General features: G+C 45.2%; 1 protein-coding gene across 1 annotated transcript in view; it reads left to right on the top strand.

Moving 5' to 3' along the window:
• AK5 (adenylate kinase 5) overlaps positions 1-19,787 on the top strand; it is a 2,252,667-nt gene that overhangs the window by 2,089,304 nt on the left and 143,576 nt on the right. The window lies entirely within an intron of this gene.

Below are 19,787 nucleotides of genomic sequence, written 5' to 3'. Positions count from 1 at the left end.
GCCGTATTACGAGTTCCATAGGATATAATGGACTCGTAATACGGCTGGTGGTATATCCGTCACTTTACCGTCACTTTTGGGACGGATTAACACCTCCTCCAAAGTTGTAATAACCCCCTAAGTCTTGTGCTAGATGTTCTGAAGTTAAAAGGTGTAACGCTCAGTTCCGACAAATGTCGTTTTGGTGAGTCTTCTGTGAATTATTTGAGGTTTGAATTATCAGCTGAAGGCATCAAACCTAAAGTAAGTTTGGTAAAAGCCATTCAGGACTTTGTGTGCCCAGAAAATAAAGACCAATTGAGGTCTTTCATGGGGCTAATAGAATTTTATGCCAGGTTTGTACCAAATTGCTCAGAAAAGACCTATAACCTGAGAAATCTATTGAAGAAGAATGTAAAATTCTTGTGGGGCTCTAATTGTAACCATGAATTTGAAGGTATGAAGCAAGAGATTGCTCATGCGATTCCTTTAAAGCCCTTTGATACCTGGGATCACTCTATTATTATGACAGATGCCAGCCAAAAAGGGTTGGGGCCGTGTTATTACAAAGGAGAGATGGTAAGGATGAAGTCGTAGCATTTGCGTCGCGAAGTCTGAAGGGTGCTGAGGCGACGTACTCTGTGATTGAACGGGAGGCTCTAGCATGTTGGTGGGGTGTCAGTTATTTCAAACAGTTTATTTGGGGCACTAGATTTACTGTTAGGACTGATCACAAGCCTCTAGTCCAACTTTTCACTGCCAAAGGTTCTGAGAAAGCCACTCCGAGGATCGCCAAATGGCAGTACAATTTGCGTGAGCACAATTTTAAGTTAGAATATGTACCAGAAAAAAAAAACATTTTGGCGGATTGTTTGTCTAGACTATCTGGCTCCGACTCTTCTGCAGAATCATCAACTAACTTTAGTGCCAAGGAAGATGATAATGATATAATGGTATGTTCAGTGAGTGAACTGTTGGATGGTGTGCTGAATGAACAGGAGTGGAGGCAGGCTTGTGAGTCAGACCAGAATATTAAATCTGTTGTGCGTGCTGTCTCCACTGGGTGGACTTCATGGTCCTCCAATGATGATCTAAAGAACAAGTACAAACATGTTTTTTACGAACTATCAGTGATCAATGGGTTGTTATTTAGATCAAGGCAGATGGTAGTTCCGGATAGCATGAGGAAGAGAGTCTTGTGCTTAGCGCACGAAGGCCACATTGGAATGCGTGCGATGAAAAGAAGGGTCAGAGAGGGGTTTTGGTGGCCTGGTGTTGATAAATGCATTGAATACTTTGTGAGGGATTGCGTGCATTGCGCTGTCAGCGATAAGTCCCAAGTTACTGTTCCAAGTCCAATAGAAGCCGTCGAAGTTCCGAATAAACCTTGGAGTAAGCTTGCAATTGACATTATTGGTCCGGTAAGTTTGTCTTATGGGTCCCAAGAGTATGGATTGGTGCTTATTGATTACTATAGCAGATGGCCAGAAGTCAAATTTGTTAAGGTTCCCGATTCCAACAATGTAATCCAGTGGTTGGAATGCATTTTTGCTAGAGAAGGTATTCCGGATGAGATTTTGACGGATAATGGACCTGTTTATTTCAGCTCAATTTGAGAATTTTATGAAGTTTTTGGGCATCAGACATTCCAAGACATCATTGTATCATCCACGTAGCAATGGACTTGTAGAAAGATTCAACAGGATACTCAAGGATAATATTCAGTTGTCCAAGTCTAGTGGTCTACACTGCAAGTCCGAGTTAGCTAAAGTGTTGTGAGCTGTACGTACCACGAACAATTCTGACACTCAAGTTTCGCCCTTTGTCTTGCTACGTGGCCGCATTCCATCTTCGAAATTAACTAGGGAATGGATGGGTTGTTTTGGTGTGCCATAGCATAAAGTTGATGGTGTTATGGAGAAACGCGTAGCAGCACAACATAAATATACAACTAAGGAGGACTCTGAATTTGCTGTTAAATCAACCAAAATATGTCGCAACCGTATGACTGATTGGAAGGTGGGGGATCTATTGAGGGTGAAGTATCCAAGAGTCATGGTGAAGGGTCAGTCCAGGTTTAGCGACTGCAAGAAGATTATTCGTGTAGGGAACAGTGCTGTTAAGTTGGAGGACGGTAAATGGTGGAACATGGGCAGTCTATCTCTGTCTAATACTGCGAATGTAACTAATGTGTGTGACAATAAACAGGTTGAACGCGTTAGCTTGCGTTCTTCAAGAACATGTAATCCATCTGCAGAACATTGTAGGCGATCTTCTAGGAACATTAAGCTGCCTGAGAAATTCAATGATTATGTACTGATGTAATTGTATCAATGTTAGTACGCATAAGTGTTATATTTACCATACCATGTGTTGGGTTGTGCACGCGACGCGCTCTTCCGCGCGACTATGCGTGCGATCTAGAATGGATCGAACTTAGAATGTGTGTTGGTTTGAAGGTGTTGGGGGAGTTGGTGGGCAGAGCCGTTGTGGGAGGACAGGAGTTGAGGCTGTATTACTCGAGCTCAGAAATAAAGAAGATAATTTGGAAACTATTCCGGTGTACGTTTCACCTTTTCAGTCAGGATGACTGTTTGCACCAAGGAAAAAGGAAAGTATATTTTTCTGCTATAAAAGAACAAAAGACCCAACAATTAACTCATAAGCAGGGCCAAGCCCAAAATAGAAAACCAAAATAGACAACATGAGATGCCACATAAACACCTTTTTCCAGAGATAAAATAGCTAACCATTTTTTGATTTGTGAAGAGGCTAATTAGCAAGAGAACAAATGGAGTAGAGTATTTGCATGTTAGCTAAATGAAAGGGAAGCACTGCTTCTTGTAGTAATGGATAAGAATCCATTCACTAATAACATGAACACAGACCATACTGCCAAGGCCAACATATTCAACAATGTGGAAACACTTGCCACCTTAACTCATTTAGAGGATTCTTTGGAAAGCCGCTCTGCATCATGACTAAACGAGAGTGAAAAGCAGCAATGACTGAAGTGTTTGGAGATGAGTAGTTGAGATTGGCCCTTGCGATCGTCCAAATGGGAACATCCCACAGTTAGTGGCTTTTCCTACCCCCTGTCTTTGAGCAGTTAACACCGTGGTCCACACTTTTCCTGAAAACTATTAATAGTATATGGATAGTAGAGACCTGCCTCAGACCAACAGCTTATGCTATAGCCAAGCATGGCAAAGATCTGGAACCAGTTACCCTCCAGAAGTTGACCTTTCAGTTAAATGTTGTTTACAGAAAACATACTGACCTGCTCACGCAGAGTAACGAAATGGCGATTGCCCATTTAGTTCGTGCCAGCACAGTGTTTTTCATATAGTTTGCCTGAGCAGCAGTAGTAATAGAAATTGCCTCCCTCTCTAGATTCTTAACACCGCCAAATATGGCCTTTTCCACTGCTATGCATATACTACTTGAAGGTTCTCTTCTCCAGATCCTCGCACATATCTCTAAACTGAGCGATGTATCTTTTCTCCCCTTTCCCTGGCAAAAGTGGAAATCTTGCTTTACCTAACTTTTCCATAAAACATTAGAAACCAACACTGGAAGAGCAGGTTATAACACCAGGGCAAATGCCAACCACAAATCCACAGGATTGTATAACCTCTGCTTTAACACAGGGATGTTTTACGGCTTGGGCAAATTAAGCAATTGCCTTCCAAGGAGTCCCGCGGGAAACTAAACTTTCTCTCTAAAAAACTCTAAACTCTAAAACTAAATGTGAGGAACATGGGAAACCTACCAAACCTGTGCATTTCTGAAAACTAGAGACCTAGGGGAATCCAAGGAGGGGAGAACATATTGAAATTGAGGTGAAAAAAACATCAATTTTTCTCTACTTTTTACTCTGTAACTTTTCCCTGCAATGTCAGATTATCGAAAGCAATATACCGTTACGTCTGCTGGACTCCTCTGGTTGCGGGGATATATAGGGTTTGTAGGTTCATCAAGAACCCGAGGAACCCAGAGCCAATAAATGAGCTGCACCCTGCAGTGCGTTTTCATTCTATACCGGGTATACAGTAATTCATTTGCTCTAAAACTCTAAACTCTAAACTACCAAACTTACTTTCTCTCTATTCGCCCTCTGTCTATTCTATTTCTTTATGTAAACCTCTTTCCCACTTTTCCTTCCGTTACCGCTAGATGTGTCTTTCAAAACCAGTGTCATTTTATTTTTGGGATCACAGGCAAGACATGTTTTCAACTGTTTTTGTATGACCTTGTTCAAATTCAACATAATTTAGTATTGTTTACCATAATGTGGGCTTGAAATTGAAAACAAAATTCTCATTTTGTTCCGTGCAGGGGCACCCAAAGTATAGCATTGCTGGGGGTCCCCACAATCCTTAAAATGACACTGCTATAACAGGCCCTGATAGCATACAACATACAGTGTATTTTATTAGTGCAGATTGCACAGCGTCTCCTTTTGCCTATTTAGTCAAATTCAATTGTCAAACTTCGCTGGATCTCTAAAGAACCACCATGCATTGCTGATCTTTGATTCTTGGCTGGCCATCAAAGGCATCCAAAGTCTGTTTGGCGTTGATTAACTTGGCTGTAAATAGATATATTACAGGAAAGAGTTTTTGTTTGCATATAATATGCGTGACTCTCAACGTCACAAAATGTCACGATTTGCATTCTTGCATCACACTTGCATAATGTGCCTTTTGTGTGTTATTTGCAACTGTAGATTGTAAGTAAAGAAGCGGACGTCCCTAGGGGTCTAATATAAGAATAACTCGTTAGTGGAAAAATAACTACGTGCAATGTAAATTCAAGTCACACACATAAAATCACCTTTTGCAGGAAATTAACAAAATGCAGTCTTTCACTCTTTAAAGCACCTAAGTTACAACTGAACAGATCTTGTGCAAATTTTGTAAATCTAGTCCTGTGGTGCAGCAGTCAAGGAAGAAGTATTAATATGCGCATAGGTTTGTAAAAAAATGATTTTGAAGGAAAAAAAAGACAATACTGAACCCAGCCCTGCTCCTGTTGTCTCCTCCTGCATTCTCTCTTTTTCCATTCATTCCATTCATTCTCTCTTCCCTTTTATCCTTTCGCTCTTCTCACTCACTGATTGCTTTCTTTCTCTCTCTTCCTCTCTTTCTCCCTCATGAAGCACCCCCACCCCTTGCCCGCTACAATTACATTCGGGAGCTAGGAAAAGGGACAGAGGCACTAGGTACAGTGCTGTAGTTTCAAAACCGGCTTCCAGGGGCTCCAACCCACTGGTAAATGCCTGGTAGAATAAAAGGCCTGCCAGTCCCTGCATACAGACCCTGCAGTGATTAGATAGATATGAATGTGTCAATGAGATAAATTTTGAATGTTTCAAGAGGTATACTTTTCCTATCACTTCCCCCCTAGAATGTTACAACCTTCTACCTTCCCAACTCCTAAGTGCCCCCTTACCCCATTCTATGGGTGTTTGCACTATTCCCACCACCATATTCCCCATGTGCATATATAGTAAGGGGTTGATGTTCTGAGCTAAGAAGCCATTTTATAATGTACTTGCATGCCCATTTCCGGCTCAATATATATTTTGATGAATGCTATCATCACACGAGCTACCACGCTTAATAGTAGTAAATCTGGATCCTAATTGGGTACTCCTCTTCTTCAATTATACTGCCCAAGCTACACCCTGACAACCCCTTCTTTTTTCCTTGTGTTTGGAGTAATATAATTTACCTATATTGTGTTTTATGCTCGAATGCAAATCTGCAATACAAGTTTTGAACAATAATAAAACAGATGAAAATGTAATAGCTCAAATACTAAGAACAAGGAACTACGTGTTATGATTTTTAAGATCTGCATTACCCCTTTAAAATAATGCAGTCCAAGGGAGGGGCCCCTGCCAAGCACAGCACAGTGAGTATTAAGCAGATGCCAGGTAGACAATTAAAAGCTTTTTCTTGAACTGCTCACTTTTCTGACATTCAAATAATGACTTTCAGCTTCAGATAAATGTAGCTGAAAGGTTACCTTCCATTTTTAAATAATTCTCGGAAAGCATGCCAGATAACAGCTGCATTCCCAAGACAAAATGGCATATGAATTTGAAAAGAAGCTCTCAACACAAGGATTGTAATCTTTTTGGGAAAGCTAATAGGAGAGAGTTACTGAAAACCGTTCAAGTGACGGAGTGAGCAACACATGCCTACCCTGGTTCATCAGTATGTTTTTACAAGTTTTCCCTAATCAGCACATAATTAAAACCAAAGCATTTCCTGCGCTCTTGCCCCTGCTTAAATGTTAGATTTCGGCGTCAAATTGCAAAAATACAAACGTGCGGCAGTGCCTTATAACGCTCACCCTTTCGTTGCAATGGAGTCTTTTTTACAGTATTTGTCAACCCGGGGCCTGTGGTTCTTTGCCATTCTCCCGCCAGCTGGCATTCGAGCGCCAGATTGCCGCAGCAGATGACGGTGCGTGAGCAGAATGTACATTGTTTAAAATAACAACTCGACTTTGTGCTCATCGCTCGAGCGGTCTAGAAAACTGCAGATATTATTTGAAAAACATTCCCCTAAGGCGGCCTTTGCTCTCTCCAGCCCATGCAGTAAGTACCTAAAGATTTTCGGAATCAGTGCCGAGAGCCAGTGTCTGAGAAAATCAAAATAGTGGAAGAAACATTGTCAAAACATTAGAATTGCCTGGTGTAAGAGACTTGTTCCTTTAACCCTGTATGTCTATGGTACCTGACTAGTGGTCTCCGCTTACTAGATATTGTATGTAGTATAATTTCAAAATACATGATGCAGTTTTCTTTATAGCGTCGCTGTTATCTTTATTTCATTTATGCATTTAATGTTCCGTAGCACAGACCAGCATGGCGTGTGGTTGAAACCACAACACTGAACGGGAACATGTTGCATTCACAGTGGCAGTTTTAAGGCATGGGCAAAGTGGACTGCGGCCCTGGGCCCGAGGCGTTCAGGGGGCCCCTTCGTAAAGCCAGATCTGCAAAGAGGCTTGCCCTGATGACCTTGAATAATTCTGAAACAGATTGTTTTAAATACCGTTTTAGTTTACTTATTTCTAATGTCTGAGAGTCTTTTGCAGACATTTTCCAGTGAAATGTTGTGTTTATGTGTCCTACAAAATCCATAAAAAGTTTATTTTAGATCAAAACAGGACCTCACATATGAGGAACCGGAGGGTGTCACAGGGATTATTTGCAGTAATATTAGTGAGCTGCTGCTGTGTTAAAATATTACAAACACACCTCACTATCCCTGAATATTCGATGTAAACATCTTTAGAATTTAACAGTGTGCCTGTGCACTGGGTGACCTGGACAAAGAGGGCATGAAAAAGCTTTAATTGGATCATAAATTCAAAGCAGTTAAAAAGAGGACCCCCCCCAAAATATGTTTGGCCCTTGTGTAGGTGGGCCAAGGGCCTGTGACAATGAAGAGCCAAAAACATGTAGAAAATCAGTGGAAACCAAAGCGTGTCCAAAAGGGCAGTTTGAAAAAAAATCATTTTCAGGCTGACAAGTGGTGCAGAATTTTTATCGGTATAGATGAGACAATGCTGGGTGGTAGAAATTTTGTGGATTCCTGCAGATCCGGAAGGTTCCATCACAAAAATGTGGGAAAAATGTGTGATTTCAAGCAAAGTTGGAGGTTTGCAGGGCATTGTGGGTAAGAAAATGGTACACAGTGCATTTGAAGCACACCACCCTGGAATCACCCAAATGTTTAGTTTTTAGATGTGTCTAGGTCTTGTAGATTTTTCTACATAGCAGCATCCCAAAGTCCAAAAAGTGCAGCCCTCACCATTCCAAGTGGGACGATATTGAGAGTTAGACAAGCTCTCATGGCCTGAATGTAAAACCAAAACCCAAAATAATCAAATGTCCTTTGCTTGCCGCTGGGATAAGATGTTTTAGTGTGCGGGGGGAGATGAAAGACTGTAACCCCCTTCAGTTGGGGTGGGGGCATACCCATGCCCATGCTGGTTGGTAGCCACCAACCCACTATTTCTTTTTTTATTCCCTGGCATCTAGTAGGCTTTCTCCCCCTCCCACTTCCCCCAGGGGAGTGGATCAGGGGTAATTCCCCCATCTGGCCACCAGTGGGCAGGCCAACTTTGTCCCCATTTATTTGGTGTGGGGGTATGGCCATACCCCCATCCTCTTTTTTTTAAAATAAATCTTCCCTTGTCTCTGGTAGGCTTTCTGCCCCCCTAGGGGCAAATGGGCCTTCCAAAAATAGGCCGATCTGCCCCCAAGAGGAGCAGAAATGGCCAACAGTAAAGTGCCCCCATGGGGAGAGACCCTTGCCCAAGGGGCTGCCCCCCAAACAAAACACACACACACCAATCCCTGGTGCCTAAGTGGTTTTTGCCCCGCCCCAGGGTCAGATCGGACTATTAGAAATAGGCAGATCTGCCCCCAAGGGGTGCAGAAATGGCCTAAAGACAATTTGCCCCCTAGGGGAGCAACCCTTGCCAAAGGGGTGGCTCCCCTTTATTGTTAATATAAAAAAACGAACTCCCTGGTGTCTAGTGGGCATTTCTGCAGCCCGATCGCTTCACGATTGGGCTGCGGAAATGCTCAGAGAGACATCAAAGGAAAGGAAATGCCTTTCCTTTGATGCCTCTCCTGCTCCCAGCCCGTGATCAGAAAATAAATGCTTTGAATTTTTCTTCCGATCAGCTTCCAGCGTGGTGGGGACGGCCTCTGATGACCTCAGCATGCGATCGCGCTCTGTCATCAGACGTCACTGGGGGGGCAGGGTGGAAGGGGAAGCGATTCCCCTTCCAGCTCTGCCCTGAGGGGGTGGAGGGCCGGCCCTCAGGGGCAGCGCTAGCGCTTACCCTGAGGGCCGGGTGCAGGACGAGCCGGTCTCTGGCCGAAGACGAGACACCAGGCATCTGAGGGATTAAGGGTGTTCCCCACAAAAAAACAAGAGGAGTGGGAGGAAGGTGGAGGATGAAGGAAGATGAAAAAATGGGAGAAAAGAGTTAGCTTAAAGATTAAAGATGAGGGCTTTCAGGCTAACCCTCCTCCCCAGAGTAGTAATTTTAAACAAGCATTTGCAATGCAGTGGGTCTCGCACTTGTTCATCTTAGAGCTATTAGCGTTGTAAAGTCCTAACTGGTCTTTTCTTGCCCCATAAATTGAAAATGAAAAGTAATACAGTTTTACATAAGCAAGCCGATTTAAAGTGCCACGCCAGAAGCATGAGCGTGAACGAGCACACAAAAGGAAAGAGAAGTTAGCTCGCAGTCAAAAGTTTCAGCAGTTATGCAATTATCTATTTAACAGGGTCGATTGCATGCAAAGTACTCGACTACTGCTCAGTGGGATTGCGCTGGTTAGGAAATAAAAAGAAAAAGTAGTCCAGATGCCATTTGGAAAACATGGAGCCTCGTATGTTTGCAGTAGTTTACCGGTGCTGTCAAGGAGGGCTAAACCCCGGTTAGGACATTGCCCAACATGACCAACCCAGCCTCGGAAGCCTCTAGAGACAAGTAACCCACATGATACGAGGGAAAATTGGGATCTCAAAGCAGGGAGGGATTTGCTTAAGCCAACAATGTCAGTTTGGAGACAATGCAGCAATACAGTCTGGTTTTAGATTAGTCCAATTGAAAATATATGCCAGAATAAACATGCATACAGTTAAAAAAAACTGTACCACACAGTGCTGAAGGGAGCATGGTTAAGAATGGTCTTTTATTCTCACACTTCAAAATTATCTTCAGATAGAAAGATTCTGGAGAAGAGGAATCACTTATCAACGATATGAGAAAAATCACTGAAACAAGCCATCATCACTAAGCAACATTTGTGAGAAATATTACTGGAATATACCCCAATCACCTAGCAACAGTGTAAGAAGCTGGCCTGGTGTGTGGTGGGTACCTAAGGTACTCACACCTTAAACAAGCTCCAGGTATCCCCTATTAGTGCACTATAGACAGTGTGTAGAAGCTAGGCTCTCTAGAGGTAGCTGTGGATGAGCAGCCAAGGCCTATCTAGGAGACATGCAAAGCTCATGCAGTACCACTGTAGTCACACAGCACTTACACACATGAAATCAATCACTCACAGTTACAAAAATAAAGGTACTTTATTTTAGTGACACAATTACCAAAAAGTACTAGAGAGGCAGCAATAGGAGGTAAGTAACACACTAGATATGTACACTAGTAATTGGAAATAGGTATACATAGCAATAGACAACAATGACCCTAGGGGGAGCCCAAGCCATATACTAAAAAAATGGAATGCGAATGCAGGACCCCCACCTAGGCAAGTGGAGTGTGTAGAGGGGAGCTGGGGAAACTAGGAAACCCAAAAGGTAAGTACCACAGTGCCCCCCAGTGACCAGGAAGAAAGGAGCAACATCCAGACAAGACTGCAAGAAACCAGCAGTGAATTCCCAAAGAGGAAGACCTGAGGAAGAAGGGGACCAATTGCAGAAGTCGCAGGAGTGTCTGATGGTGGCAGAAGCCACTACCCACCCGTCTGTGGTTGCAGTAGTTGGTCTATGTAAGGACAAAGACGGTCTACACTGGAGCCCTGGAGCTGGAGCAGAGTTTCTGGAAGATGCAGTTGATGTCCCATTCAAGGTGGATGATTTCAGTCGGTTAGTGGTGTGGAAAAGCCACCAACAAGCCTTGACAAAGGCAGAAGTCACAGTGAAGCAATTGTGGAGATGCAGGGGGCCGAGCAAGTTCGAGGAGGACTCAACCCATGGTGGGAGTCCTGGAGGGACCTCAGCAAGGCAGAGAGTCCACAGAAGAAAAGGCAGCCCTCACAGGATCCATTTGCAGAGCAACTAGGAGTCACGGAGGTGACCACACATCACAACTGGAGAAGGGTCCCACGCCGCAGGAGAAGCATGCAGAGGGCTGTGCATGGCAGGAAGGAGTGCTGAGTTTGGGGCTACACGGAGCCTGAAGATCCCTTGGAGGAGATGCCAACAAGCCTTGGTAGCTGCAAGCGATGTGGTGCACAGGGGTACTCTTCCGCATAGGAAGGCAAGGATTTACCTCCACCAAAGTTGAACAAGTGACAGAGAGGACCAAGAGTACTACTCCAGACTACCACCCATGATGCAGGATCCGCGCAGCTCAGGATGAGAGCAGAAGCATGCAGCCGTTCGTCATTGCAGTTGGTGCCTGCAGAGGCAGGGGAGTGACTCCTTCACTCCAAGGAATATTCCTTCTTCCTTCTCATGCAGACTGGACACTTGCCACCCTCAGAGAATGCACTGCGGGGGAAATGTTCCAGAAGCTTAACGGAGGCGTGGAAACAATGTTGCAAGCAGTGTTTTTGTCGTGGATGCAGATTGTTGGATCCTGGAGGGTCCAGTCGCAGTTCCAGTGACTAGAAGTCAAAGTAGAGGTTGCAGATGAATCCTGCTGGAATCTTGCAAGCTGAATCTGAGGACCCAACTAAGAGGGAGACCCTAAATAGCCCTGAAAGGGGGATTGGTCACCTAGCCAAGTGACCACCTATCGGGAGGGGGCTCTGACATCACCTGCCTGACCTGGCCACTCAGATGGTCCCAGAGGCCTTTGCCCACCTTGGATTCAAGATGGCAGAATCAAGGGCCCCTCTGAAGGAGCTCTGGGCACCACCCCTGGGGTGGTGATGGACAGGGGAGTGGTCACTCCCCTTTCCATTGTCCAGTTGTATGCCAGAGCAGGGACTGGTTTATGCATGGAGGTCACCAAATGTGCCCTTCAAAGCATACAAGTGGCTTGGAGAGGCTACCTCTCCCAAGCCATGTTCCAACCATTTCCAGGAAAGGAAATCCTTTGTTTTGCCTTCTTGGGTGCATGGTGGTAGGCGGTCCATCAGTGGAGCATGGGCAAATGTTTCTGTGCATCCACCCATGGAATTTGAAGCACTACCAGATTTACTGAAGTCAGAAAACCTGGGGTTGCACCGAAATGGTACGCAACTCCAATCATGGAGTAAAGAGGATAAATATGTTTATTTCTCCTTGTTACTTTCTCTTTCTATGCAGATTGCATCACACATAGAAAGAGGAAATTGGCTCTTAGGATTGAATTTATGTAGGAAGACATCCCTTCCTGCACAAACATAATCCTGCCCATAATGCAGGCATCCTTGTACTATTGTGCAAGGTGCCTGTGTTGGTGCTAGGCAGCCTCAAGTGCACCAGGGCAGGTAAAGAGCTGAAGAGCGTTGTGGAACTTTGCTCGCTGCCCTGCGTTCCGTGAACTTTTAGTAAATGTGTTTTAAGGGTGTAACTTACCTCCTCTTACCGCGTTGCTGATGACGTCTCATTTGACATGGCATTCTTGCTGTGGTGTCCCCTGAGGTTTTAGTCTTCTGACCTTTTGTGTGCTGACTTTAGGATTCTGGGCACTTTACCACTGCTGACCAGTGCTAAAGTGTGTGTGCTCTTTCTCTAACACATGTTGACATTGGCCTGTTCACAATTTCAATATTTTGTGTACTTGTAAGTCCCTAGTAAGGTGCATTACATGTGCCCAGGGAATACAAATTAAATGCTACTTTTTTTTTTTTTCTTTAGAAATTGTAAATATTTTTCATGTACGCATCTTTTTATCGTTGTAAATCATTTATATTTTAGCTTATTTATTGTATATTGAAATGTAAAATATTTGATACTTTTGTGACTTGCTGAAAGTCGAATAAAGTTTGTACTTACTTACTTACTAGTGGGCCTTCTGCACTGATTGTGCCACCCACTTCAGTAGTCCTTTAAATAGGCAGAGCCTGTGCAGTTTTAAACTGCTGTGTCTACCTGGCAAGTTAACCCTCCTGCCAGGCCCAAACTTTCCTTTTTAATACATATGTCACTCCTAAGATATGCTCTGGACAGTCCCGAGGACAGGGTGCTGTGTATTTAAAAAATTGGACATGTCCTTTTAAGTTTCACATGTCCTGGTAGTGAAAAACACTTACACTTGTTTTTCACTACTGCAAGGCCTATCTCTCCTATAGGTTGCATTGGGATCACCTTATTACATTTTATAAGTGTCATTTCCAATTGAGACTAGATAAATATTTCAAGTTTGTTGTCTCATGACTCACAAGTTAAAACACAACTGATGCTAAAGTTGGATTTTAAGTTGCAAAACTGAAAATGGCACTTTTAGAAAGTTGGCATTTTCTTACTTTAACTATTCTGTGCCTCTTCCTGTCTCTGAATATACATCTGGTTAGGTGACAGCTGGGCTCTAGTGCATTCCCTCTAGACAGCCACAAACAAAGGGAGCTAGGTGTTTCTGATGGGTCATCCACATCCTGATGGGCCATTAACATCTTGTTGGGTCATCCTGAGCAGGATGGGAGGGAGCAGCTGGCACTTACACCTGACTAGGCTGGGTCCTGAGCCCTCACAAAGGGTTGCATAACCCCTGTAGTGTGTCTAGAGCCAGGGAAGGACAGAGATTTTGTGCACTTCAAATCCCTCTCTCTGAAGTCTCCCCCTCTTCAAGGGCACAACTGGATATAAGTACTGGACCCCAAACACCACCAGATCAGTGCACTTCTGGACCTGAGGACATTCTGCCAAGAAGAAGGACGGCTGTGCTGCTAAAGGGACTGTCATTCTGCTGGAGCTCTGCTGGACTTTGCTGGAATCCTGCTTTGCTGTGCCTGCTCTGCTGCTCTTCTTTCCTTGGAGTGGGAAAGACTGGACCTGCACCTCTACATCCCCAGAATCAAAGTGACTCCACGGGCTTGCTGGCTTGCCTCCTGTTCTTATGTCTCAGGGACATTAAATACTTCATTCACCTCTGCTACAGATGCTGGAAGCTGCCAACTGTGAGTGCTGCCTTGCCAAGTAGTGTCAATCCAGTCCTGGGCCGTTGGAAGTAGGTTCTACAGCAGTTTTCTACAGAAATCGAGGCATCGCCATTACTGTGCTGATCGGAACCACCATATCCCGCCTCAACGCCGACTCACCAAATGTGCAGTTCAAGATCAACACATCACCATCAGCCCTGACACATCCCCTTTGCATCACAGGCTGCACGGCTCGATGACAACACATTGCTTTCATTACAAAGGATTCGGCCCTGCACCTTGAGGACATTGCATCATTGAGTGCGCGGCTCGACAATGACTGTGCAAATCAGAACTTTTGCTGCTTTTGCTGCTCCTTGCATCAGATCTTTGATGATACCAGAATCCTCCATACAAGGGACTTTTTCAGGTGGACAAGGTTGATCCCTGTAGCCAATCGAGCTCCATCGCAGTCGGCCTGAACTATTGGACTTACCCCAGTCTAGAGTGACCAGATAGCCCCAGCTGGCGTTTTACGCTTTTAAACACCTCATTTGCAGATATTCTTTACAAATGCTTATCTCAACCTCTACTTATTGGATTTTTGTTGTTTTGATCTAGTTTTACTCACAAAAATATTATTATTTTTCTAACATGGTGAAGATCCATTTAGTGTGGTGTATTCACTCTTTTACTGTCTTAAGTTTTGCACATATACTTTACACATTGCCTCCTAAGTTAAGCCTGCCTGCTCTGTGCCAGGTTACCAGAGGGTGTGCACAGGTTAATTGATGGTGTGCATCTGACTTATCCTGACTAGGATTGTGGTTCCTGCTTGGACAGAAGGCATACCTCTGCCAACCAGAAACCCAGTTTCTAACATTGGTGATCAGCTGTGAAGATAGCACTTGTGTTTGTGCAGTGCCTTGCTGGCATTTTATTTCCCTGCTCTCTCTGATTGGCAGTTTTCATTTTACTATTCTCCCTGATTGGCATTTTTGTTTTCCTCTAATATAATATCTCTGAATGAAGGCCCCCGTCTGAAAATGCACCTGCAGAAATGCCCTGTGAGCTGGCTCAGCTGGAGAGAGCCTTGGAGGAGAAAAGTTTGGCCATGGAGGAGAAGAAAATGATGTTGGCTCAGAGGTTGAGCCTGGAAGAGCTGGACCTCAAGGCCAAAAGGGCAGAGTCCAGCCAAGATGGTGGCAGCATTTCTTCTTCCGTGCCCTCTGACAGGAGTGTCCACATACCCAAGGGTCTGGTGTCTGAGTTTGTGGTGGGAGACAACATACACAGGTGGTGTGAGGCCTTTGAGATTACTTTACAGATGCACAAGGTCCCTGTGGAGGACTAGGGAGCTAGTCTGTGGAAGCACATTGTTAATGAGGGGAGGGACACTATGCTAGCCCTAGAAGCGAGAGACAGGATGAGGTGTCCCTTCCACGAAGAAGACCCTCATCAGGAAGTTCGGTCTGACCTCAGATAAATACAGACAGAAGTTCAGGGACAGTCAGAAGCTAACCCAACAGACCTGGGTGGATTGTGTAGATTACTTTTGCAAGGCACTGGATGGCTTGGTGAAGGCCAGTGAGGTAAAGAATTACAAGGGGCTGTATAACGTGATTACAAAATAGCATATGTTTAGTCTTTGTTTTCCAGATATGTGCTAGTATCTTGTTGATAGTAAGTTCTCTGGCCACAAGGAGCCTGCTAAGGAGGTGGACCACTGGGTCAGCACCATGGTCCACAAGAAGGTATCTGAGGGGGAGGATCACCATAAATGTGGGCAGGGTCCTTCCCAGAAGAAGGAGTGGGGGTACAAAAATAAGAACAAAGAGTTCTCTAAAGGGCCACAAAATATTTCCCTGGGTCAGGACTCCCATCTCCCGACTGAGAAGAAAAATAAATGGTTCACTGACAGTAAATCTTCAGGGAAGGCACTCCCTAAATGCTATGAGTGTCAGCAGGAAGGACACTACAAGGGGGATGCCAAGTGTCTCAAGCAGGAACAGCCCCCCACTAATGGGCAGTCACTGGAGATGGTGAGTAGTATTTGGGGAGGAGATTGTCCAGATAGTTTGGGGGACAGTGCAAATGTTACGCTAGTGTACATGGGTGACAGAGGGGTGGAGCAGAGAACCCACATGCCTAACAATACTAAGAAGTACAGACAGTGGATCATTACCAATGGGCAGAAGGTGGAGGCTTTGAGAGACACAGGAGTCAGTATGACAACTATCAGGTGTCATCTGGTGTCTTCAGAACAGGTGGTCCCTAATGTGTTCCACCAAGTTGTTGCTGCTGACAACCACAAGAGCCACTACCCAGTAGCTCTGGTTTCCTTTGAGTGGAGGGTCTCAGGTTCCTTGAGGGTAGGTGTGAGTCCATCCATGCCTGTGGATTATCTGCTTGGTAATGACCTTGCATGTACCACCTGGAAGGTGGTGGAGCTCAAGCATACTTGGGAGTTATGGGTTGCCTGAATGGGTTTGCCTGACCACATGGCCGATGGCAGCCTGAGAGGGTGGTCAAAAGGACATGGAGCCTGAAAGAATGGTCCACTGTCCTGACAAAAAGAGGAAGGGCAAGGGGCACAGGAAACCCGCTTCTGAGATTCCCACAGTCTAAGAGCAGGTTGAACCTCAGTAGGAGGCCCCAGAACCTACAGGGGAGGAAGTGGGCAAACTGGGGAACCTGCTGGAGCTGTCCAACTGGCAGCAGGAATGGGGCACCTCCAGGGAAGGGTTCTGCAAAGCATAGAAGGAGTGTCCTACTCTTCTGCGTCTTCAGCAGGAGAATGGTCTCCTTTACAGTCAGCCTAAGGCTCCTGAGCCCAGTGCAACATGTGTGTCGGTGATCCCCCAATACTACAGGGCCTTCCTACTGGGTCTGGCTCATGATGTTCTACTGGCAGGTCATTTGGGGCAAGACAAGATCTTTGACAGGCTTGTCACCCACCTTTAGTAGCCCTCAAATAAGGAAGGACTCAGAAGCATACTGTAGGTCCTGTCCTACTGGCCAGGTGAGTGGCAAGACAGACGGGAAGTGCAAAGCCCCCCTGCAACATTTCCCTGTTGTTTGTATGCCCTTTGAGAGGGTAGGCATCAACATTGTAGGGCCTCTGGACACCAAGATAGCCATGGGTAACAGATTTGTTCTGGTTTCGGTGGTCCATGCTACCTGGTGCCTGGAAGCTTCCCCCTAGGACTGTGACTGTGTCCACAGTGGCCAGGGCCCTGATGGGGATCTTTACCTATATGGGGTTCCCCAAGGAGGTGGTATCTGATCAAGATACCAACTTCATGTATTACTACATGAAGGAATGTGGGGTAACCTACAAGTTCTCCACTTTTTACCACCCAGAAAAGCAATGGGTTGGTTGAGAGTTTCAACCAAACCCTTAAGGGCAAGATAATGGATCTACACAAATCTTTGAGGTGGAACTGGGATGTCCTTGTTCTTTGCCTGTTGTTTACCTACAGGGAAGTACCACAGAAAGGGGTTGGCTTCAGTCCCTTTGCACTTCTGTATAGGCACCCTGTGAAAATGCCTCTCAGTTTGGTAAAGGAGGGCTGGGACCAAGCTCTCTCTCAAGAGAGAGAGAGAGAGAGAGAACCACCCCATATGTGGTCATCTACATACTCGGCTTCCGCAACCAAACAGAGGGCACTTCAGGAAACTTAGCCAAGAGAACCCGGAAGCCAAACAGGAGGACCATAATGCCACTCTGGTTGAGTTTCAGCCTGGCCAAAAGGTGTGGGTGATGAAGCCCCAAGCTCTGCAAGACCACTGGTCCGGGCCTTATAAGGTAAAGGAGCGCAAGAGTGATGTCACCTACCTGGAGCATCTCAAGACTCCTAGGAACAATTTGAGGATCCTGCATGTCAATCACCTCAAGCCCCACTTTGAGAGGTCTGAGATTACTATGCTCTTGGTCACTGATGATGGGGTAGAAGAGAGGTAGAAGAGGAGAGTTAACCTCTCCCTGACCTGCTATCTTACATGGAACAGAATGAGTCAGTGGAGGGTGTCAGTCTCCCCCCCCGCACTGACCCTAGACCAACAGAGAGGCTGCCGCCAGTTGCTGATGCAGTTTGCCTCTTTGTTCTCTCTTACTCCAGGACTCACTACATGGTGTACCCATGATATTAATACTGAGGACAGCACATTTACAAAGAACAAAATTGACATGTTGTCTGATAAGGTGACAGCCAGCATTTAGGAGGAGGTCTCCAAGATGCTGGTGTTAGAGGTAACTGAGCCCTCTAACAGCCCTTGGCCCAGCACAGTGATGTTGGTCCTCAATGCTGCTCCAGGTGTCATACCAGCACTCAGGTTCTGTGTGGACTACTGTGGGCTCAATGACTCACCAAGACTGATGCACACCCTGCCCTCAGAGCTGAGGAGCTCATAGTTCGGCTTGGAACTGCAAAGTTCCTGAGCACATTTGATTTAATGTCGGGGTACTGGCAGATTGACTTGACTGAGGGGTCAAAAGAGAAGTCTGAGTTCTCTACACCAGAAGGGCACTTCCAATAGTGAGTCACGGCCTTCAAGTTAAACAACTCCCCTGCCACCTTCCACAGGTTGGCCAACCAGGTCCTAGCTGGACTGGAGAACTTCAGTGCCGCCTACCTAGACAACATTGCGGTCTTCAGTTCTAGCTTGGAGGACCATCTGTGCCACCTTAAGGAAGTGCTTCAGGTTCTGCAGAGGGCAGGCCTTACTATCAAGGCCAGTAAGTGCCAGATAGTGCAGGGTTCTATTGTCTACTTAGGTCACCAAACGGGAGGTGGCAAAGTGCTCCCTCTACAGGCCAAAGTTGGGACCATTCTGGCTTGGAAACTCCTCCCTCCAAAACCCAGACAGAAGTGGAACCCTTCATAGGCTTCACTGATTATTACAGGAGATTGTTCAAGAAGAATGGCACCATTGTTGCCACTTTGACAGAGCTGACTTCCAGCCAAATCAGATGATCTGGGAAGAGGCATGCCGTAAATCATTTAACATCCTGAAGCAGGCCATGTGCATGGCACACATGCTCAAGGCCCCCGACTTCTTCCAAGAATTTATTGTCCAAACAGATGCCTCAGAGGATGGTGTAGGGGTGGTGCTCTCACAGCTACATGGAGGGCCTAGATCAACCTGTAGCCTTTATCAGTGGGAGGCTACTTCCCAGGAAACAGAGGTGGAGCACAATAGAAATGGAAGCCTTTGCTGTGGTCTGGGTGCTGAAGAAGCTAAGGTCATACCTGTTTCCCTCTTACTTCAAGGTTCAGACAGACCAAAGGCCCCTCAGATTGTTAATGCAGATGAGAGGCGAGAAACCAAAACTGTTGAGGTGGTCTATCTCCCTACAGAGAATGGACACCATCCTGGAACTGACCAAGCCAGTGCTGATACTCTCTCCAGGTTCTTCTGCCTTAGTGAAGAGAACTCCCAAGGGTTTGAGAAGCTCTCCCTGCTTTCAGCTTGGGGGTGGGGGAGGGGTGACACATGTTAGACATGTTAGGTGAGGCATTGATCCCTTTACCAACCAGAAACCCAATTTCTAATACTCCTGTTCATGTGTTCAGGTTTCTTTTAAAATTCAAAATATTTATAAAAAAATAAAGCTAATTCTGATCAAACAGTTCACTTGAACTGTTTTCTCAGAATTGGTAGTCTAGTACTTTTTTTCTATTAAATCAAACACAAACGAATATCAAAATATTTCAGAAGCCTTTGAAGACATCTATCAAAGGTCCCCAGGAATACCATACATCTCAACCTTTGTTCTGTTTCTCATAACAAAATATTGGGGGTGGCTTTGCTTATGGGTTAACATGTAAAACCTGCTTCCAACACTAAAAAACCTGAAGGAGTAATTAAAAAAACAAACTAAAAGAAAAATGCAAGGGAACAGTCCATTCATACTTTTGTGTTTAGGCAGTCGACCTCTGTAATAGATAGTAGGCCCTCCGTAAGGTTGTATGTTGGAATAGTTGTAGTTTAGAAATATCATCTGACTTAA

Source organism: Pleurodeles waltl, chromosome 4_2, assembly GCF_031143425.1.
Source record: "Pleurodeles waltl isolate 20211129_DDA chromosome 4_2, aPleWal1.hap1.20221129, whole genome shotgun sequence".
NCBI classification, from domain to species: domain Eukaryota; kingdom Metazoa; phylum Chordata; class Amphibia; order Caudata; family Salamandridae; genus Pleurodeles; species Pleurodeles waltl.
Note: the sequence above shows the minus strand (reverse complement) of the source record. Positions and strands in the feature narration are given on the sequence as shown.